Genomic DNA, 13,252 nt, shown 5'->3' with positions numbered 1-13,252 from the left:
CTGTAGAAAGAAAGAAAGAAAGAAAAATCAACAAAAATTATTGGGTGGGGCGGGTGGGCGAAACTTCGGTTTCTAAATAGATCTCTTGTTATGGCTTAGTTTACGTTATTCGGTTTCCTGGTCATAAGAGCTCCGCTGTAGATTCTGTGGGTGTTTTAGGGTGTAAGCATGCATAGAAAGTGTGGTGAGAGCAAGGAATTGTACGTCAAACAGCAAGAACCTAAATACAAATAGCACGACATACATAAAGTTTATTTGATGAAATAAAATATTTTAATGCTTTACTGCAGTTTTACTGGTTCCTGCAGTCACAGCAGGTGCTGTGATTCCCCAGCAGTCTGACTTCACTCCATTGTCTCTCGAGACAGACAGGTGCCAACAACAACAACAAAACCCAGCAGTAAGATGATGAAAATAAAAATTCCTAGGGAAATGAGGTTCATCAGCAGATGAAAGCAGGGAAGGCATTTAGGACACGTCTGAGGAACCTGTGCCCCTCTGTATCTTGTTAGGCTTCCATCAGCACCACCCAGCACAGCCAAATATTAAAGACGATGGGATTTGTAGTCTAGCAGCACAGGTCCCCCACCCCTGATTGAGATGAGGCAGGACAACCAATCAGTCCACTCAGTCACCACCCACCTGACCTTGGACGGCAGGGTCACCTGGAAAAAGTTTCTAATTATGATCTTAACAGACAGGCAGATTTGCATGACCACAAGTTGCCCTGGAGTACAGAAGGGCATGTGGTGTCGCTCTAATGCTCTTTTCCTTATCTCTCTGTGATGCGCACATGGTGCTTTCTGCAGCCGCAGAGAATCATTAGGTCAGACTGAAAATGTGCAGGGCAGTAGCCAAAGGGTAAGTTTCAGCTCTCAGTGAAGTCCCGAGGGCTAGCAGGCTAAAATCCGAAGTGATGTGGAAATGACCTGTCTATTCTCTTTAAACCAGCCAATAAACCTTTATTCCTTCCAGCTTAATGGAACTCCATATTTATTTATGTTTATTAAACGATCAGACTTTTCCAGTGGTGAGAGCTCCCAGGCATGCTGCCAACCCGCCTTATGATAACATGGCAGCGAGCGGCCAGCAGTATTAAATACTTTCCTATACTGATAGCACGTTGTCAATTCATCCAGCGGTGGCATTAAATTATCGCAGACGTGAGCGTATGCTGACAGAAGCATGAAACAGTCATGCAAATGAACTCGGCCAGCCAGAGAATCAAAGCAACAGGAGGAGGAGGAGAAAAAGAAAAAGGAAGAAACCATCCACCCACTCCAAGCACGCTTGCCATCCTTCCTCAAATCTTAACTTTTGCAGTGCCACAAGCCAGTCTGGTAGAAACACTGCTAGTGTTGTTTTTAATTGTGACTGATGGACTTCAGTTCCTAGATTCCAAGGGCAAACTTCTAAGCTGTGTGTGTCAAAGCAATTGTATTAGAAGCGACATACAAATAGTACATTTTCAGGGAAATTGACGTGATAGCATAGAAGAATTCCCTGTAATATATACTGCTACAATCTCTTCTTCTTCGTCTTTGTTTCTTTCTTTGGTCCCTTGATGAAGCTGGTTCTGCAGCACCTTCAATCTGCACTCCAAAAAACTAGTTCCATCAGTGCCTGCTGTTGAGGTGTGATTTATTGGAGGAGTTTATGGGATCAGTCGAGCCACCCAGACAGGACTTTGGGACAGAAGCCCAGGGGCTCTGAACACAACAAGACTATCTTAGCACGTTTTGAAGCTGGTGAACACGTTGCTATCTAAAGAATGACTGCCCTTGTAAGCCCAGAGTCCAAAATTATCCAGTTGCACCATTAAAGGGATAGCGGCCATGACGAAGATCTTTTCTTCTTCTCGAGATGTTCTAGAATTGTTTGAAACTTTTTATTCAGTATGTGAAGGGATGCTCTCTGTTGTTGTCTTGCTCTGGAGGTGCTTCACAGAGGTATCTTGCTGGTCCTTAGAAACAGGATGATGACCTAAATGGCCTCCTGATCTAGCAGGATACTTATGTATAGGTATAGGTAGAGATGTATTTATAGGTGTCTCCATGTAGTTAATAATAATAATAATTTTATTATTTATACCCTGCCCATCTGGCTGGGTTTCCCCAGCCACTCTGGGCGGCTCCCAACAAAGGACTAAAAACAGAATAGAACTTCAAACATTAAAAACTTCCCTAAACAGGGCTGCCTTCAGATGTCTTCTAAAAATCAGATAGTTGTTTATTTCCTTGACATCTGATGGGAGGGCATTCTACAGGGCAGGCGCCACTACCAAGAAGGCCCTCTTCCTGGCTCCCTGTAACCTCACTTCTCGCAGGGAGGGAACCGCCCAAAGGCCCTCGGAGCTGGACCTCAGTGTCCAGGCTGAACAATGGGGGTGGAGACACTCCTTCAGGTATACTGGGCTCTTTAAAAAGCAAGACGAACAATGCAAGGCAACCTCTCCCTCTGTATGCCAAGGGTGGCTAACCAATGGCACTACAGATGTTGTTAAGACTCCCAACTTACCAACTATCAGGGATGGTGGGAACTGTAACGCAGCAACATCCTGGAAAGCTCAGTTGATTAGAGCATGGTGCTGATAACATCAAGGGGCAGCTGCATATTCATTCCTGCATTGCAGGGGTTGGGCTAGGATTATCCTCAGAGTCCCTTCCAGCTCTATGATTCTATGATCTAGAGGGCCACAGGAACATAAAAATCTGCCTTATACTTGGCCAGACCAGTGGTCCATCTAGCTCAGTATTGTCTACATGGACTGGCAAGTGTTCTCTAGGTTGCAACATCCTTTGCAACCCCACCTGGAGATGCCCGGGACTGAATTTGGGACCTTCTGCATGCAAAGAAGATGCCACTGAGTTGCAGGTCTTCTGCTCGTGAGCTCGTGTGCTCCGTTTCACCACTCCCTTGGCTTTTCTGGAACTAGGGGAAGCAGCTGCTACGTGAAATTAGGAAAACTGAGTGCGTAAGGCTATTTCTCTGACATCCAGACCTCCTCCTCCCCACCACGTCATTTTGCTTGTATAGTTGTCAAGCTGCCAGAGCTGGATTGAAGTTACTGCCGCAGTAGCAGTAAAGGAGGAAGTTGCTCTGGTACTTTACAGAAATAATTGTCTGCGCGCACACACAGTCAGACATCGCCTTCTTTCTAAGCTCCCATTGTGATCCTGTAAAGCAAGCCTCAGCAACCCCCCTCCCCCCCTTGGTATGCTCCTCTCTCTTAAGCCGGCCTTTACCTACCTGTTTTGGACCACAACGTCCATCAGCCCCAGCTAGCATGGAGACTTAAAAAACCCCTGCAACCCTTCACTTGGCACAATAAAGAATATAGAGGTTAATTCCTTTTGAAATAGAATTCAAGTTGTATTTCATTCTGCAGAATTAACGCTGCGGATGTTCTGTTTAAGTGCAGGCTTAGTTTGTTTCCTTTTAAAAATCAATAAAATATATGTATGGTGATTTTTTTTCATATTAAAAAATGAAACGGGGGAAGAGAATACAGAGGGAACCCCGCGTGAGCCTCTCTAAGGAGATCACTCTAGAACTAAAGTTGCATGTGGTATCTGGTTGGCCACTATGAGAACATGATTGTGAATTAGATGGGCTGCTGGCCTCGAACCAGCAGGCTCTGCTTAGTATTATAGAATCATAGTCTTGTAGAGTTGGAATGGACCCCAAGCAATCCAGTTGTTGTTGTTGTTGCTGCTGTTGTTTAGTCATTTAGTCGTGTCCGACTCTTCATGACCCCATGGACCAGAGCACGCCAGGCACTCCTGTCTTCCACTGCCTCCCGCAGTTTGGTCAAACTCATGTTAGTAGCTTCGAGAACACTGTCCAGCCATCTCATCCTCTGTAGTCCTCTTCTCCTTGTGCCCTCAATCTTTCCCAACATCCAATCTCTGGTTAAAAACCTCCAGTGAAGGAAAGTCCACCACCTTCCCCATTCCACTGTTGCCCATTCCACTGTTGAACAGCTCTTACCACCGGAAAGTTATTTCTTATGTTTAATTGGAATCTCCGTTCTCGTAATTTGAATCCATAGGTTTGGGTCCTACCCTCTGGAGCAGCAGAAAGCAAGCGTGCCCCATCTTCCATGTGACAGCCCTTTAGATATTTGAAGATGGCTATCATATCACTTCTCAGTCTCCTCACAAGGCTTGGTTTCCAGACTCTTGATCATCTCGGTTGTCTTCCTCTGCACATGTTCTTATGTTCTTTTTTCACTGAGAAGGCCTCTCCCTCTTAATCTGACAAATGTGTAGTGGTTTGAATGCCATTTAGCTCAGAGAAGCCTCAGGGCTCTTTCTCAACCGGGGCTAAAAAGTACCACTGCTACAAAACAGCACATAGCATCACTGTACACTCAAAGGCTTTGGTTATCTGAAGAAAATCCCTTTTTTAAAAAAAATCAAGGTTCACTAACACTTTTTGAAAGCATTGCAGGTGCTGCTCTGGCTTTGTGTTGAAAACATCTGCATGTTTTAAAAGATGGCATTTCTCAAAGACTTCTTTGGTCTGCTGCAGTGCCTTAAAGGTCAAACTGCAAAAACAGGATTCAGCCTAAGCTTGCATTTGGTGCATGTGGCTTAAACTGATTCTTATCTGCAGAGATAAGCTTGAGAGATTTTTTTGTTGGGTGATACAGCACAATGGGTTGGAGAGGCATGAGCCACTTGCTTTTCTGCATGCTGTTATCGCTCAGAATGAAATCTGTGTAGCTTTCGAAACGTGTGTTTATGGTATGGTCCATTGTTGACAACAGCATGCTGGTGGTGGCCTTTAGGCAACCCGAAAGAGGCCACCAATACAATATGAAGACCTGGGATAAAGCCACCTTCCGTTTCCCGAGAGAGAGAGAGTTTGTCTTCTGTGAAAGATAAGATCTAGCATGCACAGCTCAAAGAAAGGGCAAGGAAGTTCAGTCAAGATACTTGAGCAGTTGTTGGAGAATTCCTGCAAAATATGACTTAAGGCTGCAGCATGTAAAAAGTACAGTGGTACCTCGGGTTAAGTACTTAATTTGTTCCGGAGGTCCGTTCTTAACCTGAAACTGTTCTTAACCTGAAGCACCACTTTAGCTAATGGGGCCTGCTGCTGCCGCTGCACCGCTGGAGCACGATTTCTGTTCTCGTCCTGAAGCAAAGTTCTTAACCTGAAGCACTATTTCTGGGTTAGTGGAGTCTGTAACCTGAAGCGTATGTAACCTGAAGCATATGTAACCTGAGGTACCACTGTACTGAAACTGGGTTTATACAAACAACAGGTGAAATGGAAAAACAGTTCCTGGCGTGTCCCAGTATTCACTGTCTCTGAAGGTATAGAAGAGCGTAAGAAGACTCTGCTGGGTCAGGCCAATGGCCTATTCAGCCCAGCATCCTGTTCTCACCGTGATCAGCACAAGAGCATTCTCTCCTCCTGTGGTTTGCCGAAACAGGTATTCAGAAGTACTGCTGCCTCCAGCTGTTGGAGGCACAGCACCGCCATCACGCCTAATAGCCATTGGTAGCCCTTTCCTCCATGAATTTGTCTAATCTTCTTTTAAAGCCAGCTAGGTCAGTGGCCGTCACTACCTCCTATGGGATCAACTTCCACAGTCTTAACTATGCGCTGTGCGAAGAAGCACTTTCTTTTATCTTTTGGCTGTACGGTGGTACTGCTGGAAAATCCCAGTGTTCCTAGGAGCGAAGTCTATAAAATCTTTCCCTAATGCAGGGGTGGGGAGCCTCAGGCAAATGCAACCCCTCCAGGCCTCTTTTATCAGGCCCTCAAAACCCTCCCCAAGCCACTGGCCCTATTTTGCACCGTGTTTTTGGCTGACTGAAGGTAAAGGTAAAGGGATCTGGGGTTGCGGCGCTCATCTCGCTTTATTGGCCGAGGGAGCCAGCATACAGCTTCCGGGTCATGTGGCCAGCATGACTAAGCCGCTTCTGGCGAACCAGAGCAGCGCACGGAAACGCTGTTTACCTTCCCACCAGAGCAGTACCTATTTATCTACTTGCACTTTGATGTGATTTCAAACTGCTAGGTTGACAGGAGCAGGGACAGAGCAACGGGAGCATACCCCGTCGCAGGGATTCGAACCGCCAACCTTCTGATCGGCAAGTCCTAGGCTCTGTGGTTTAACCCACAGTGCCACCCGCGTCCCAATCTGCCTGACTGAAATGTGCCCTCAGATTCTGATAAGCTGTTTTGATTGCCTGGGTGGAGGATGAAGATGGGCATGTGGAGGAGGAACTAGCCTACTGTACGAAGATAAACTGTACATTCCTTGCTCCACGCCCCCTTGCTTCCGGCCCTGCCCTCCACTGACATGTGGCCCCAGAAGATGGCACAAAACACGGCCCTCAGATTGGAAAATTGTTCCCCACCCGTTCTGTAATGTAAGCTGTATATAAAATTCAAGCCCATACTCTCTATCAAGAGTTGAGGCTTAGATTTTTTAAAAAAACGAACAAATGGTAAAGTAAAAGAGGAAAGTGAGGGAGGGGGTAACTGTGTCCACGCCAGTTGCAGCGAAAGTAGTTTTCTGCTATTTAATTATGATGAATAATGGCTAGATAGGGAAATGCTTTCCTCTTAGATCACTTTCTCTTCTAGTCGTGATCACCTAATATTCCCATGGCAACTCTGGAGAAATATGGAAAGTAATATTAAGGAAAGCATTAAGTGTTAGTTTCTTTTAATGTTATGTGGCAGCTGGAAACAGAAAGTAGAAGTCACGTGATCAGCCTACTCTCTAAAGACCGGTGACACACTCCGAGGATTGTTGCTTTTGATATTAAGAAAAACCGAACAAATCCTAGAACAAGCAGAAAGAATCACCTGGTAGCACTTTTCACACTTTTGTAATGGAAGTTCTATGCGTGGCCCAAAGCCCTGCCAAGCGTGGGTGTTAGACTGCATGCATACAGCAAGGACAACGGGGAACCTCCGAAACGCCTGGGCCTGTAGCGTGGTCATGGGCAGTGTAAAATTGTCACCATTTCCTTGAGCCGCAGTGAGAACTTGAAGTTCTCTCTCAGTCTCTGCCTGCACTATGCATTTAAAGCAGTACCGTACCACTTTAAACAGTTACGGCTTCCAGTTATGGAATCCTGGGTGCCACTGAAGCCAAATCCAGGGGGCCATGAGTGCTTCAGCACCCACAATAATATACTTGTGGGGCTGAGCCCCCACAAAATCAATGGGCAAAGTTGAAGCCCTTCATTGCGGGCACCCACAGTCTTCAGCGCAAGATGGCACCTATGCTGGGTACTGTAGTTTGTGAAGCGTGATGAGAGTTGTATAGAAGTCCCATCGTTCCTGGGGAAAGAAAGGACTGCCTGTTAAACCACTATGAGAACTGTGATTCTGTGAGGGGAATAGCAAGTCTCCTAGCAAGTCTCAGGACCATTAAGCCATGACTATTTGAAGTGACACAATACTGCTTTAAATGTTTAGTACAAATGGGGCCTTAGTCCCTGTGACATGGCTTCTGCCAAAGATGTCTGGGAGCTATAGTTTGCCAGCTGTGCCCCTCTAGGGTGCTCCCAATATACACGATTTTGGTTTCATGTGCAGAGGCACGGAACGTAACACCCATGTAAATTGGGAGTTGCCTGTATTGCTTTTTCATATGCATTCTGCTTAACAATACACATGTTTACACAGACATCAGACCCACTGTGTTCAGTGGGGCTTACGTCCCCAGGGGCTTGCAACCTTTTTGGACTAGCACTGCAGGTACATTAGGAATTCTGAGAAAATGCTGTGGGTGCAAGTCACAAAATGGCTGCTGTGGAAGCATGGCATATTACAAAATGGCTACCTTGGTGGAGTGGCACAACACAAAGTAGCTGCCACATCCAAAAGACAGGACCCCCAAAAGGGTGTGGAAATGCTTCCCCTGATTGGTTGCCCCATATCTGTATGGGGAAAGGTGCCGATATCAACCACCACCATGGTCACGTACAGTGAGGTGTTCTTTTTCATGTGGGAAGGAAGTTAACAGGAACTGTGAATACAGTGGTCAACATGGAAAGGTAAATCTACTGCTGTACTCAAGTGCGAAAGTCATTCCCAGGTTGGGTCTGAATTTTAGAAAAGTTTTCTTTTAAGTTGATCGGTTACTGGCTTTGTGACACCTTCCTTCACAAATGGAACAATAAGATGTTTTAGAATGTCAACACTACAGCTCTGAGAAGACAGAAAGAGCCGCTTGGAGAATCCTCAGCTTCTAAAGTTTCATTTGACATGATCGCTTGGGCGAGCCCATGTCCAAAGGGAACTGTTCTAATTGGCCATTAGTCCTGTGCTTCGCTTTGAAATCTGATCATACATGTCAAGACATAGCCATTTACAACTCCATAGCCTCTTTGAAGGCCAGCCTTGTGGCAGTTTCATCAGATGGGATTTAGAAAAATACAACACTGAGTTCTTTGACATGGTGTCTACCAGAAGCTTGGCGAAAACAGCTGTGGTCTAGCACAATTCCCAGAGTGCTCAGCTCATCCACCTCCCCTCTCTGTAATTGACACTGTGAATCCTACGACGTCTGCTAGCTCTGACATGCAATCCTCCGCCCCTCCAAAATGTCTTGGAGGGTCGTGCTAATGTGACAACTAGCCAGAGAAAGACTGATAAGGTGTCATTGGACAGCCTCATGGTAACGGCAGATATGTCTGCCATCTCAAATGATGACTGGATTCTCACGTACATGGATTTTAATAGGAAGAAATACAAAGACAGGCTAGGAGATCCATGTTGACTGTTTGGAATTGTTAAAATCCTAATCAACTCACATCTAGAACTAATTACAATACTTAGGTTTGATGCTGCACTGCCTCCCACAACCTGTTGCCCTCCATATGCTGTTGGACTACAACTCCCATCACCCCAGACCATTGACCATGTTGGCTAGGGCTGATGGGAATTGTAGTAAAAAAATAAATAACTCGGGGGTGCAGAAGGTTGATCTAAAACTTCATATATATTATCTCAATAACCCTGTGACATGCTGTGGCGTTCGTACGGAGCCCCCAGTCGTCTCACAGACTATTGACCCATACACCACTAATCCACTGCCACCAACCATGTCCTCCCTGGTAAAATCACTTCAGTCTCAGTCAGCTTTTCAATTAATAAAAAAGAGTGTATTTTATTTCAGACACAAACAAAACTTTTACAGCACTTCAAACGTTGTTGCTCTTTACTTTCTTAGTCTTATTTTCCTCTCTTTATCTCTTCTACCTCCCCACACTCAAGAACCCACTGCCCTAACTCTCTATTACCAACTGCCTTTCCCAACCAGCCAACCCACGGAATCCAACCAACTACCCACCCACAACTCCCAACGAACTCTTCCCAGAACTAGTTTTATAGACCCACTGACTCCACCCCCCTGGGTCCTGTCTGTGCAACCTATTTAACTATTTCCCCTCCAGCACTCTCTCATATATGTTAACGTCACACATGCAAAGCTGCCTTCTGCAACCATTACATCCATATCGCCAGCCTTGTTTTCTGTGACTGGCAGTGGCTAGGTCTGCGGCATCTGCTGCGTTGAGCTACTTTGATTGCTTTTGTTTGATTTGCTCATTGCAAACAGCTGAAAGCCTGTAAATTTTGATAATAAACCTGATTTGCAATGGGGGTTGAATACTTTCAGTTGCAACTGTATGTACCCAGAATAAACAACAGGAGTTGATCTAGACTCCATATCATAGTACAAGGCTCAATTATTATAAGTTAGGAGTTAGCAACTGATGGCATGTACCTTGGGTCCAATTAAGACCCCGGATGATTACCTCCCCTCCAAATAGACAGACAAGGAGCATGGATGAGCGGCCTCTGTGGACTTTGCAGGGAAATCCTATTCATGTCTATGCCAAAGTAAGTCCTATGGATTTCAGTGGGACTTGTAGTTTACCCCTCATGGAGTGAAAATCCCCAGTACCCTCCTTCTTCTTCTTTGGTGATCACTCGTAGCCGAATAAGATTGTCTTCCATAAACACAGTTTTAACAATGAATCCGTAAGTGACCGTGGAGGCCAATTCTGGACCCACACGTTCTTCCACAGTGGGGACATTGGTTTCCGGGCGGGAGTTGATCACAGTGTGGATTTGCCAAGCATGCCTTCCTCTTAGCACATTTCTCCCTTGCGTCCTGAGTTTGAGTGTCTTCAAAGCCCATGACACCTTTGGTAAAGGCTGTTCTCCAGTTGGAGCGCTCGCAGGCAAGTGTTTCCCAATTGTTGGTGTTTATACTTCATTTTTAAAAAATTGCCTTTAGAGAGTCTTTAAACCTCTTTTGTTGACCACCAGCATTACACTTTACATTTTTAAGTTGGGAGTAGAGTAGTTGCTTTGGAAGAGTAGCTGCTTAAACACACACACACACCAGACTAGGAGTCTATATAGAAGCTGCAGGATCCACCTCTTCCTGGCTGTCATCCAAGCTTGATCAGAGTAACGGTTTCCATGCACTTCCCTCTCCTCCCAAACAGCCTCATGTGTTGGAAGTGACTGTGAAGTTCTTGACTGGCTTGCCGTCTCCTCTGCTCCTGTGGCCCTAAGGGAAATGAGAGGGGGTTGTCTGAGAAACAGCCAGGAACCCAGGCAGCTGATCTGGGAACCTTTGGGCCTGAGGCAGGGAGGTTCGGACCCAGGGTTGAACCCTGACAGGTTTGCACCTAACACCGCATTATTATTGTTGTTGTTGTTTAGTCGTTTAGTCGTGTCCGACTCTTCGTGACCCCATGGACCAGAGCACGCCAGGCACTCCTGTCTTCCACTGCCTCCCGCAGTTTGGTCAGACTCATGCTTCGAGAACACTGTCCAACCATCTCGTCCTCTGTCGTCCCCTTCTCCTTGCGCCCTCCATCTTTCCCAACATCAGGGTCTTTTCCAGGGAGTCTTCTCTTCTCATGAGGTGGCCAAAGTATTGGAGCCTCAGCTTCAGGATCTGTCCTTCCAGTGAGCACTCAGGGCTGATTTCCTTCAGAATGGATAGGTTTGATCTTCTTGCAGCCCATGGGACTCACAAGAGTCTCCTCCAGCTCCATAATTCAAAAGCATCAATTCTTTGGCGATCAGCCTTCTTTATGGTCCAGCTCTCACTTCCATACATCACTACTGGGGAAACCATAGCTTTAACTATACGGACCTTTGTTGGTAAGGTGATGATGATGATGATGATGATGATGATTTATTATTATTACTATCTCCCGCTTTCATGGGATTCACCTTTCCCACAAAAGGTGAGGCATTTGGGACCACTTTAAGGTGGGTGGAGGCAAATATTTTATTTGGGGAGTGCTTACTGAGAGGCAGCAGAGGGTTTGCCTTTTTTAAAAATGGGGGCGGGGGGGACTACCGCACCCTGGAAACAGCAGCCCAACTACATGGCATTCTCTCCAAAATGCTTTTTGATGTAATATACTGTTACAGATATGGGTGAGGGGGATCCCCCTATACATTATTATTATTATTAACCCCCCCCCCATTTATAACCTGCCACTCTGGGTGGCTTACAGCATATATAAAAACATCAAACATTAAAACCTTCACGTAGGAAAATGTATTTGTATCACTGTAGTATTATTTGCTGCTGTGTTACAGTTGTGTAAAACTGTCGTTTTTGTGAAGGTGCTGTGGATTTGGGGGTGGGTGGGATCCTCCTAAACCCTAGGAATGAATAAATGCAAGCGTGCTGATTAAGTGGGGTATGGATTAAGACACAAACTGCAGAGCTGTGCCAGACAGGAAATTCCTGGCCTGGTTTGTGCAAACCAGCCGGGCCAAGCTAGGGCCGTCTAGCGTATAACAGAGGGCCACTTAGGCTCACTGCCAATGCAAAAGAACCCGCTGCTCTGACGTGTGAAGAGGCACAGAGGTTTGAAGGCTTGCCAAGGTGATGGGGTGTGTTTCTCAGCAGGGTTTTCTGGGAAGGAGAAGGAGGAAGAGGAATCTTTGAGAGAGGCAAGTTAAATTAATGGAATATGCTGAAATGGCAAAATTGACAAATGAAATTAAGAGGGGGAGATGACAATGAATTTGAAGAAGATTGGAAGGACTTTATTGCATATATACAGAAGCAACGTACACAGATTAATACATTAGCAGGATTCTAGAACTACTTGTAATGACTTTATGAATGGACAATGAGTAATATCCATGGTTTTTAAATTACATTGGACATGCGGTATGATGCTATAAAACGGAACCAGGGAAGGGATTGGGGGAAGTCAATTTTACTAGATATGGTTATCAATTTGTATTGTTGTTGTTTTATTTTTGTTATTTTTGGAAAATTAATAAAATATTATTTTAAAAAAATCTTGGAGGGAGGCAGACTTCCTCCATGCGGAATGAAGGTGTAAATAGGTGACTAAACCATATTTCTTAAAGCACAGTGGTCTCCACCTTGTCTTCTGTTCTCCAAAGGGGCACAGACCCTGTGTGTGTGCCAGGGACACCATGGGCTCTTGCCACCATTTGGCAGGCACCCGGCTTTTGTAACATTACATAGTTCAGTTGGTTAAGAACATAAGACTCTTAAGATTAGGGTTCTGGGTTCGTGCCCCACGTTGGGCATTGCTGCATTGCAGGACCAGATGACCCTTACGGTCCCGTCTAACTCTACGATTCTACGATTCTAATATCATTCCCACTGGAGCATTTTGCCATGGCACAGGGCTGTTGTTTGTAGATCTACCACTGCTTGAAGCAACGACAGTGGGTGTTTTGTTTTCTTAGCAGTCACTGCTCTGGGCAGTAAATAAATAACAACAGAACACAGAGAAACCACGGAGGTCAAGTACAAGCCACTATGCACTATCAAGCCATATTCATGTGAGCGGAAAATAACAGTGCAAAAAGAGCTGACCTTTGACATTCTTCACATTCGTCACCTTACAGTGGAGATTGTCGTGACACATCTATAAAAAGCTTGGCCTACATGTGAAGGGAAATCCATATGGAAACACACACACACGTACACTGCCTCTTTTCAAAGTATTAAGCCTCATTCGCACCACCCCAAACTTCATATTTTGTCACCCACCTGAAAATAACTCATTTATTTGACATATTTTTGTTCTACCCATCTCCCTATATCGGGTAAAAACTCGATAATCTGAATATTTCAGCCCAGGATTAATTTTGGGCCTGTAGGACAATGGTGGCTGGTGCCCATTTGAGACTGTTCCGGTGGAAGTTGGGAAGACCAACAGTAGGTGGAGCCAGAGCCAATGACAGACAGCGC

At 45.4% G+C, this 13,252-nt stretch overlaps 2 protein-coding genes across 4 annotated transcripts in view; one reads left to right on the top strand and one right to left on the bottom strand.

The window, feature by feature from the left end:
* Positions 1-13,252, bottom strand: part of LOC310702799 (uncharacterized protein) — a 328,820-nt gene that overhangs the window by 1,847 nt on the left and 313,721 nt on the right. The gene's annotated exons all lie outside the window — the stretch shown is intronic.
* The window catches only part of BCL2L11 (BCL2 like 11), a 91,814-nt gene that overhangs the window by 10,759 nt on the left and 67,803 nt on the right, over positions 1-13,252 (top strand). The gene's annotated exons all lie outside the window — the stretch shown is intronic.

This window comes from Podarcis liolepis (assembly GCF_965112155.1).
Source record: "Podarcis liolepis genome assembly, chromosome: 3".
Taxonomy (NCBI): domain Eukaryota; kingdom Metazoa; phylum Chordata; class Lepidosauria; order Squamata; family Lacertidae; genus Podarcis; species Podarcis liolepis.
This window is presented reverse-complemented; position numbering and strand designations above follow the sequence as displayed.